Source organism: Hydractinia symbiolongicarpus, chromosome 7 (assembly GCF_029227915.1).
Source record: "Hydractinia symbiolongicarpus strain clone_291-10 chromosome 7, HSymV2.1, whole genome shotgun sequence".
Classification (NCBI taxonomy): domain Eukaryota; kingdom Metazoa; phylum Cnidaria; class Hydrozoa; order Anthoathecata; family Hydractiniidae; genus Hydractinia; species Hydractinia symbiolongicarpus.
The window spans coordinates 27,430,736-27,439,600 of NC_079881.1; positions in this window are offsets into that span (position 1 = coordinate 27,430,736).

Below are 8,865 nucleotides of genomic sequence, written 5' to 3' on the forward strand. Positions count from 1 at the left end.
GGCCAAGCCCGGGATTTGCGGGAAATCGCGGGTTTTCGTTTGCCGGGGATTAAACCTCTTTCATTAAGCGTCTCATTAAAAATGAAAACATTTTTAAAAACTACAAGTCTCATGGGCTTTAGTGGTGAAATAATAATTTAAAAAATCGTTCGGGAAATGAGTTTACTCCTTGGGTACTTTCTTTGTATACTTTTGACTATACGGGCCAAGCCCGGGATTTACGGGAAATCGCGGGTTTTCGTTTGCCGGCGATTAAGCTTCTTTTATTCAGTGTCTCATCAAAAATGAAAATATTTTTGAAAACTACAAGTCTTATGCGTTTTAGTGGTGAAAAAAAAATTTAAAAAATCGCTCTGGAAATGAGTATGCTCACAGGGTACATTCTTTGTATACATTCGACTATGCGGGCCAAGCCCGGGATTTGCGGGAAATCGCGGGTTTTCGTTTGCCGGCGATTAAACCTCTTTCATTAAGCGTCTCATTAAAAATGAAAACATTTTTAAAAACTACAAGTCTCATGGGCTTTAGTGGTGAAATAATAATTTAAAAAATCGTTCGCGAAATGAGTTTACTCCCTGGGTACTTTCTTTGTATACTTTTGACTATACGGGCAAAGCCCGGGATTTACGGGAAATCGCGGGTTTTCGTTTGCCGGCGATTAAACTTCTTTTATTCAGCCTCTCATCAAAAATGAAAACATTTTTGAAAACTACAAGTCTTATGCGTTTTAGTGGTGAAAAAATATTTTAAAAATCGTTCTGGAAATGAGTTTACTCACAGGGTACTTTCTTTGTATACATTGGACTATACGGGCCAAGCCCGGGATTTGCGGAAAATCGCGGGTTTTCGTTTGCCGGCGATTAAACCTCTTTCATTAAGCGTCTTATCAAAAATGAAAACATTTTTGAAAACTACAAGTCTCATGCGTTTTAGTGGTGAAAAAATAATTTAAAAAATCGCTCTGGAAATGAGTATGCTCACAGGGTACATTCTTTGCATACATTCGACTATGCGGGCCAAGCCCGGGATTTGCGGGAAATCGCGGGTTTTCGTTTGCCGGCGATTAAACCTTTTTCATTAAGCGTCTCATCAAAAATGAAAACATTTTTAAAAACTACAAGTCTCATGGGCTTTAGTGGTGAAATAATAATTTAAAAAATCGTTCAGGAAATGAGTTTACTCCCTGGGTACTTTCTTTGTATACTTTTGACTATACGGGCCAAGCCCGGGATTTACGGGAAATCGCGGGTTTTCGTTTGCCGGCGATTAAACCTCTTTCATAAAGCGTCTCATTAAAAATGAAAACATTTTTGAGAACTACAAGTCTCATTCGTTCTAGTGGTGCAGAAATAATTTGAAAAATCGTTCGGGAAATCAGTTTACTCCTTGGGTACTTTCTTTATATACATTCAACTATACGGGCCAAGCCCGGGATTTACGGGAAATCGCGGGTTTTCGTTTGCCGGCGATTAAACTTCTTTTATTCAGCGTCTCATCAAAAATAAAAACAAGTTTAAAAACTACAAGTCTCATGCGTTTTAGTGGTGAAAAAATAATTTAAAAAATCGTTCGGGAAATGAGTTTACTCCCTGGGTACTTTCTTTGTATACTTTTGACTATACGGGCCAAGCCCGGGATTTACGGGAAATCGCGGGTTTTCGTTTGCCGGCGATTAAACTTCTTTTATTCAGCGTCTCATCAAAAATGAAAACATTTTTGAAAACTACAAGTCTTATGCGTTTTAGTGGTGAAAAAATAATTTAAAAAATCGCTCTGGAAATGAGTATGCTCACAGGGTACATTCTTTGTATACATTCCACTATGCAGGCCAAGCCCGGGATTTGCGGGAAATCGCAGGTTTTCGTTTGCCGGCGATTAAACCTCTTTCATTAAGCGTCTCATAAAAAATGAAAACATTTTTAAAAACTACAAGTCTCATGGGCTTTAGTGGTGAAATAATAATTTAAAAAATCGTTCGGGAAATGAGTTTACTCGCTGGGTACTTTCTTTGTATACTTTTGACTATATGGGCCAAGCCCGGGATTTACGGGAAATCGCGGGTTTTCATTTGCCGGCGATTAAACTTCTTTTATTCAGCCTCTCATCAAAAATGAAAACATTTTTGAAACTACAAGTCTTATGCGTTTTAGTGGTGAAAAAATAATTTAAAAAATCGTTCTGAAAATGAGTTTACTCACAGGGTACTTTCTTTGTATACATTGGACTATACGGGCCAAGCCCGGGATTTGCGGAAAATCGCGGGTTTTCGTTTGCCGGCGATTAAACCTCTTTCAATAAGCGTCTCATCAAAAATGAAAACATTTTTAAAAACTACAAGTCTCATGGGCTTTAGTGGTGAAATAATAATTTAAAAAATCGTTCGGGAAATGAGTTTACTCCCTGGGTACTTTCTTTGTATACTTTTGACTATACAGGCGAAGCCCGGGATTTACGGGAAATCGCGGGTTTTCGTTTGCCGGCGATTAAACTTCTTTTATTCAGCCTCTCATCAAAAATGAAAACATTTTTGAAAACTACAAGTCTTATGCGCTTTAGTGGTGAAAAAATATTTTAAAAATCGTTCTGGAAATGAGTTTACTCACAGGGTACTTTCTTTGTATACATTGGACTATACGGGCCAAGCCCGGGATTTGCGGAAAATCGCGGGTTTTCGTTTGCCGGCGATTAAACCTCTTTCATTAAGCGTCTTATCAAAAATGAAAACATTTTTGAAAACTACAAGTCTCATGCGTTTTAGTGGTGAAAAAATAATTTAAAAAATCGCTCTGGAAATGAGTATGCTCACAGGGTACATTCTTTGCATACATTCGACTATGCGGGCCAAGCCCGGGATTTGCGGGAAATCGCGGGTTTTCGTTTGCCGGCGATTAAACCTTTTTCATTAAGCGTCTCATCAAAAATGAAAACATTTTTAAAAACTACAAGTCTCATGGGCTTTAGTGGTGAAATAATAATTTAAAAAATCGTTCAGGAAATGAGTTTACTCCCTGGGTACTTTCTTTGTATACTTTTGACTATACGGGCCAAGCCCGGGATTTACGGGAAATCGCGGGTTTTTGTTTGCCGGCGATTAAACCTCTTTCATAAAGCGTCTCATTAAAAATGAAAACATTTTTGAGAACTACAAGTCTCATTCGTTCTAGTGGTGCAGAAATAATTTGAAAAATCGTTCGGGAAATCAGTTTACTCCTTGGGTACTTTCTTTATATACATTCAACTATACGGGCCAAGCCCGGGATTTACGGGAAATCGCGGGTTTTCGTTTGCCGGCGATTAAACTTCTTTTATTCAGCGTCTCATCAAAAATAAAAACAAGTTTAAAAACTACAAGTCTCATGCGTTTTAGTGGTGAAAAAATAATTTAAAAAATCGTTCGGGAAATGAGTTTACTCCCTGGGTACTTTCTTTGTATACTTTTGACTATACGGGCCAAGCCCGGGATTTACGGGAAATCGCGGGTTTTCGTTTGCCGGCGATTAAACTTCTTTTATTCAGCGTCTCATCAAAAATGAAAACATTTTTGAAAACTACAAGTCTTATGCGTTTTAGTGGTGAAAAAATAATTTAAAAAATCGCTCTGGAAATGAGTATGCTCACAGGGTACATTCTTTGTATACATTCCACTATGCAGGCCAAGCCCGGGATTTGCGGGAAATCGCAGGTTTTCGTTTGCCGGCGATTAAACCTCTTTCATTAAGCGTCTCATCAAAAATGAAAACATTTTTAAAAACTACAAGTCTCATGGGCTTTAGTGGTGAAATAATAATTTAAAAAATCGTTCGGGAAATGAGTTTACTCGCTGGGTACTTTCTTTGTATACTTTTGACTATATGGGCCAAGCCCGGGATTTACGGGAAATCGCGGGTTTTCATTTGCCGGCGATTAAACTTCTTTTATTCAGCCTCTCATCAAAAATGAAAACATTTTTGAAACTACAAGTCTTATGCGTTTTAGTGGTGAAAAAATAATTTAAAAAATCGTTCGGGAAATGAGTTTACTCCTTGGGTACTTTCTTTGTATACTTTTGACTATACGGGCCAAGCCCGGGATTTGCGGGAAATCGCGGGTTTTCGTTTGCCGGCGATTAAAACTCTTTCATTAAGCGTCTCATTAAAAATGAAAACATTTTTAAAAACTACAAGTCTCATGGGCTTTAGTGGTGAAATAATAATTTAAAAAATCGTTCGGGAAATGAGTTTACTCCCTGGGTACTTTCTTTGTATACTTTTGATTATACGGGCCAAGCCCGGGATTTACGGGAAATCGCGGGTTTTCGTTTGCCGGTGATTAAACTTCTTTTATTCAGCCTCTCATCAAAAATGAAAACATTTTTGAAAACTACAAGTCTTATGCGTTTTAGTGGTGAAAAAATATTTTAAAAATCGTTCTGGAAATGAGTTTACTCACAGGGTACTTTCTTTGTATACATTGGACTATACGGGCCAAGCCCAGGATTTGCGGAAAATCGCGGGTTTTCGTTTACCGGCGATTAAACCTCTTTCATTAAGCGTCTTATCAAAAATGAAAACATTTTTTAAAACTACAAGTCTCATGCGTTTTAGTGGTGAAAAAATAATTTAAAAATTCGCTCTGGAAATGAGTATGCTCACAGGGTACATTCTTTGCATACATTCGACTATGCGGGCCAAGCCCGGGATTTGCGGGAAATCGCGGGTTTTCGTTTGCCGGCGATTAAACCTTTTTCATTAAGCGTCTCATCAAAAATGAAAACATTTTTAAAAACTACAAGTCTCATGGGCTTTAGTGGTGAAATAATAATTTAAAAAATCGTTCGGGAAATGAGTTTACTCCCTGGGTACTTTCTTTGTATACTTTTGACTATACGGGCCAAGCCCGGGATTTACGGGAAATCGCGGGTTTTCGTTTGCTGGCGATTAAACCTCTTTCATAAAGCGTCTCATTAAAAATGAAAACATTTTTGAGAACTACAAGTCTCATTCGTTCTAGTGGTGCAGAAATAGTTTGAAAAATCGTTCGGGAAATCAGTTTACTCCTTGGGTACTTTCTTTATATACATTCAACTATACGGGCCAAGCCCGGGATTTACGGGAAATCGCGGGTTTTCGTTTGCCGGCGATTAAACTTCTTTTATTCAGCGTCTCATCAAAAATAAAAACAAGTTTAAAAACTACAACTCTCATGCGTTTTAGTGGTGAAAAAATAATTTAAAAAATCGTTCGGGAAATGAGTTTACTCCCTGGGTACTTTCTTTGTATACTTTTGACTATACGGGCCAAGCCCGGGATTTACGGGAAATCGCGGGTTTTCGTTTGCCGGCGATTAAACTTCTTTTATTCAGCGTCTCATCAAAAATGAAAACATTTTTGAAAACTACAAGTCTTATGCGTTTTAGTGGTGAAAAAATAATTTAAAAAATCGCTCTGGAAATGAGTATGCTCACAGGGTACATTCTTTGTATACATTCCACTATGCAGGCCAAGCCCGGGATTTGCGGGAAATCGCAGGTTTTCGTTTGCCGGCGATTAAACCTCTTTCATTAAGCGTCTCATCAAAAATGAAAACATTTTTAAAAACTACAAGTCTCATGGGCTTTAGTGGTGAAATAATAATTTAAAAAATCGTTCGGGAAATGAGTTTACTCGCTGGGTACTTTCTTTGTATACTTTTGACTATATGGGCCAAGCCCGGGATTTACGGGAAATCGCGGGTTTTCATTTGCCGGCGATTAAACTTCTTTTATTCAGCCTCTCATCAAAAATGAAAACATTTTTGAAACTACAAGTCTTATGCGTTTTAGTGGTGAAAAAATAATTTAAAAAATCGTTCGGGAAATGAGTTTACTCCTTGGGTACTTTCTTTGTATACTTTTGACTATACGGGCCAAGCCCGGGATTTGCGGGAAATCGCGGGTTTTCGTTTGCCGGCGATTAAAACTCTTTCATTAAGCGTCTCATTAAAAATGAAAACATTTTTAAAAACTACAAGTCTCATGGGCTTTAGTGGTGAAATAATAATTTAAAAAATCGTTCGGGAAATGAGTTTACTCCCTGGGTACTTTCTTTGTATACTTTTGATTATACGGGCCAAGCCCGGGATTTACGGGAAATCGCGGGTTTTCGTTTGCCGGTGATTAAACTTCTTTTATTCAGCCTCTCATCAAAAATGAAAACATTTTTGAAAACTACAAGTCTTATGCGTTTTAGTGGTGAAAAAATATTTTAAAAATCGTTCTGGAAATGAGTTTACTCACAGGGTACTTTCTTTGTATACATTGGACTATACGGGCCAAGCCCAGGATTTGCGGAAAATCGCGGGTTTTCGTTTACCGGCGATTAAACCTCTTTCATTAAGCGTCTTATCAAAAATGAAAACATTTTTTAAAACTACAAGTCTCATGCGTTTTAGTGGTGAAAAAATAATTTAAAAATTCGCTCTGGAAATGAGTATGCTCACAGGGTACATTCTTTGCATACATTCGACTATGCGGGCCAAGCCCGGGATTTGCGGGAAATCGCGGGTTTTCGTTTGCCGGCGATTAAACCTTTTTCATTAAGCGTCTCATCAAAAATGAAAACATTTTTAAAAACTACAAGTCTCATGGGCTTTAGTGGTGAAATAATAATTTAAAAAATCGTTCGGGAAATGAGTTTACTCCCTGGGTACTTTCTTTGTATACTTTTGACTATACGGGCCAAGCCCGGGATTTACGGGAAATCGCGGGTTTTCGTTTGCTGGCGATTAAACCTCTTTCATAAAGCGTCTCATTAAAAATGAAAACATTTTTGAGAACTACAAGTCTCATTCGTTCTAGTGGTGCAGAAATAGTTTGAAAAATCGTTCGGGAAATCAGTTTACTCCTTGGGTACTTTCTTTATATACATTCAACTATACGGGCCAAGCCCGGGATTTACGGGAAATCGCGGGTTTTCGTTTGCCGGCGATTAAACTTCTTTTATTCAGCGTCTCATCAAAAATAAAAACAAGTTTAAAAACTACAACTCTCATGCGTTTTAGTGGTGAAAAAATAATTTAAAAAATCGTTCGGGAAATGAGTTTACTCCCTGGGTACTTTCTTTGTATACTTTTGACTATACGGGCCAAGCCCGGGATTTACGGGAAATCGCGGGTTTTCGTTTGCCGGCGATTAAACTTCTTTTATTCAGCGTCTCATCAAAAATGAAAACATTTTTGAAAACTACAAGTCTTATGCGTTTTAGTGGTGAAAAAAAAATTTAAAAAATCGCTCTGGAAATGAGTATGATCACAGGGTACATTCTTTGTATACATTCGACTATGCGGGCCAAGCCCGGGATTTGCGGGAAATCGCGGGTTTTCGTTTGCCGGCGATTAAACCTCTTTCATTAAGCGTCTCATTAAAAATGAAAACATTTTTAAAAACTACAAGTCTCATGGGCTTTAGTGGTGAAATAATAATTTAAAAAATCGTTCGGGAAATGAGTTTACTCCCTGGGTACTTTCTTTGTATACTTTTGATTATACGGGCCAAGCCCGGGATTTACGGGAAATCGCGGGTTTTCGTTTGCCGGTGATTAAACTTCTTTTATTCAGCCTCTCATCACAAATGAAAACATTTTTGAAAACTACAAGTCTTATGCGTTTTAGTGGTGAAAAAATATTTTAAAAATCGTTCTGGAAATGAGTTTACTCACAGGGTACTTTCTTTGTATACATTGGACTATACGGGCCAAGCCCGGGATTTGCGGAAAATCGCGGGTTTTCGTTTGCCGGCGATTAAACATCTTTCATTAAGCGTCTTATCAAAAATGAAAACATTTTTCAAAACTACAAGTCTCATGCGTTTTAGTGGTGAAAAAATAATTTAAAAAATCGCTCTGGAAATGAGTATGCTCACAGGGTACATTCTTTGCATACATTCGACTATGCGGGCCAAGCCCGGGATTTGCGGGAAATCGCGGGTTTTCGTTTGTCGGCGATTAAACCTTTTTTATTAAGCGTCTCATCAAAAATGAAAACATTTTTAAAAACTACAAGTCTCATGGGCTTTAGTGGTGAAATAATAATTTAAAAAATCGTTCGGGAAATGAGTTTACTCCCTGGGTACTTTCTTTGTATACTTTTGACTATACGGGCCAAGCCCGGGATTTACGGGAAATCGCGGGTTTTCGTTTGCTGGCGATTAAACCTCTTTCATAAAGCGTCTCATTAAAAATGAAAACATTTTTGAGAACTACAACTCTCATTCGTTCTAGTGGTGCAGAAATAATTTGAAAAATCGTTCGGGAAATCAGTTTACTCCTTGGGTACTTTCTTTATATACATTCAACTATACGGGCCAAGACCGGGATTTACGGGAAATCGCGGGTTTTCGTTTGCCGGCGATTAAACTTCTTTTATTCAGCGTCTCATCAAAAATAAAAACAAGTTTAAAAACTACAAGTCTCATGCGTTTTAGTGGTTAAAAAATAATTTAAAAAATCGTTCGGGAAATGAGTTTACTCCCTGGGTACTTTCTTTGTATACTTTTGACTATACGGGCCAAGCCCGGGATTTACGGGAAATCGCGGGTTTTCGTTTGCCGGCGATTAAACTTCTTTTATTCAGCGTCTCATCAAAAATGAAAACATTTTTGAAAACTACAAGTCTTATGCGTTTTAGTGGTGAAAAAATAATTTAAAAAATCGCTCTGGAAATGAGTATGCTCACAGGGTACATTCTTTGTATACATTCGACTATGCGGGCCAAGCCCGGGATTTGCGGGAAATCGCAGGTTTTCGTTTGCCGACGATTAAACCTCTTTCATTAAGCGTCTCATCAAAAATGAAAACATTTTTAAAAACCACAAGTCTCATGGGCTTTAGTGGTGAAATAATAATTTAAAAA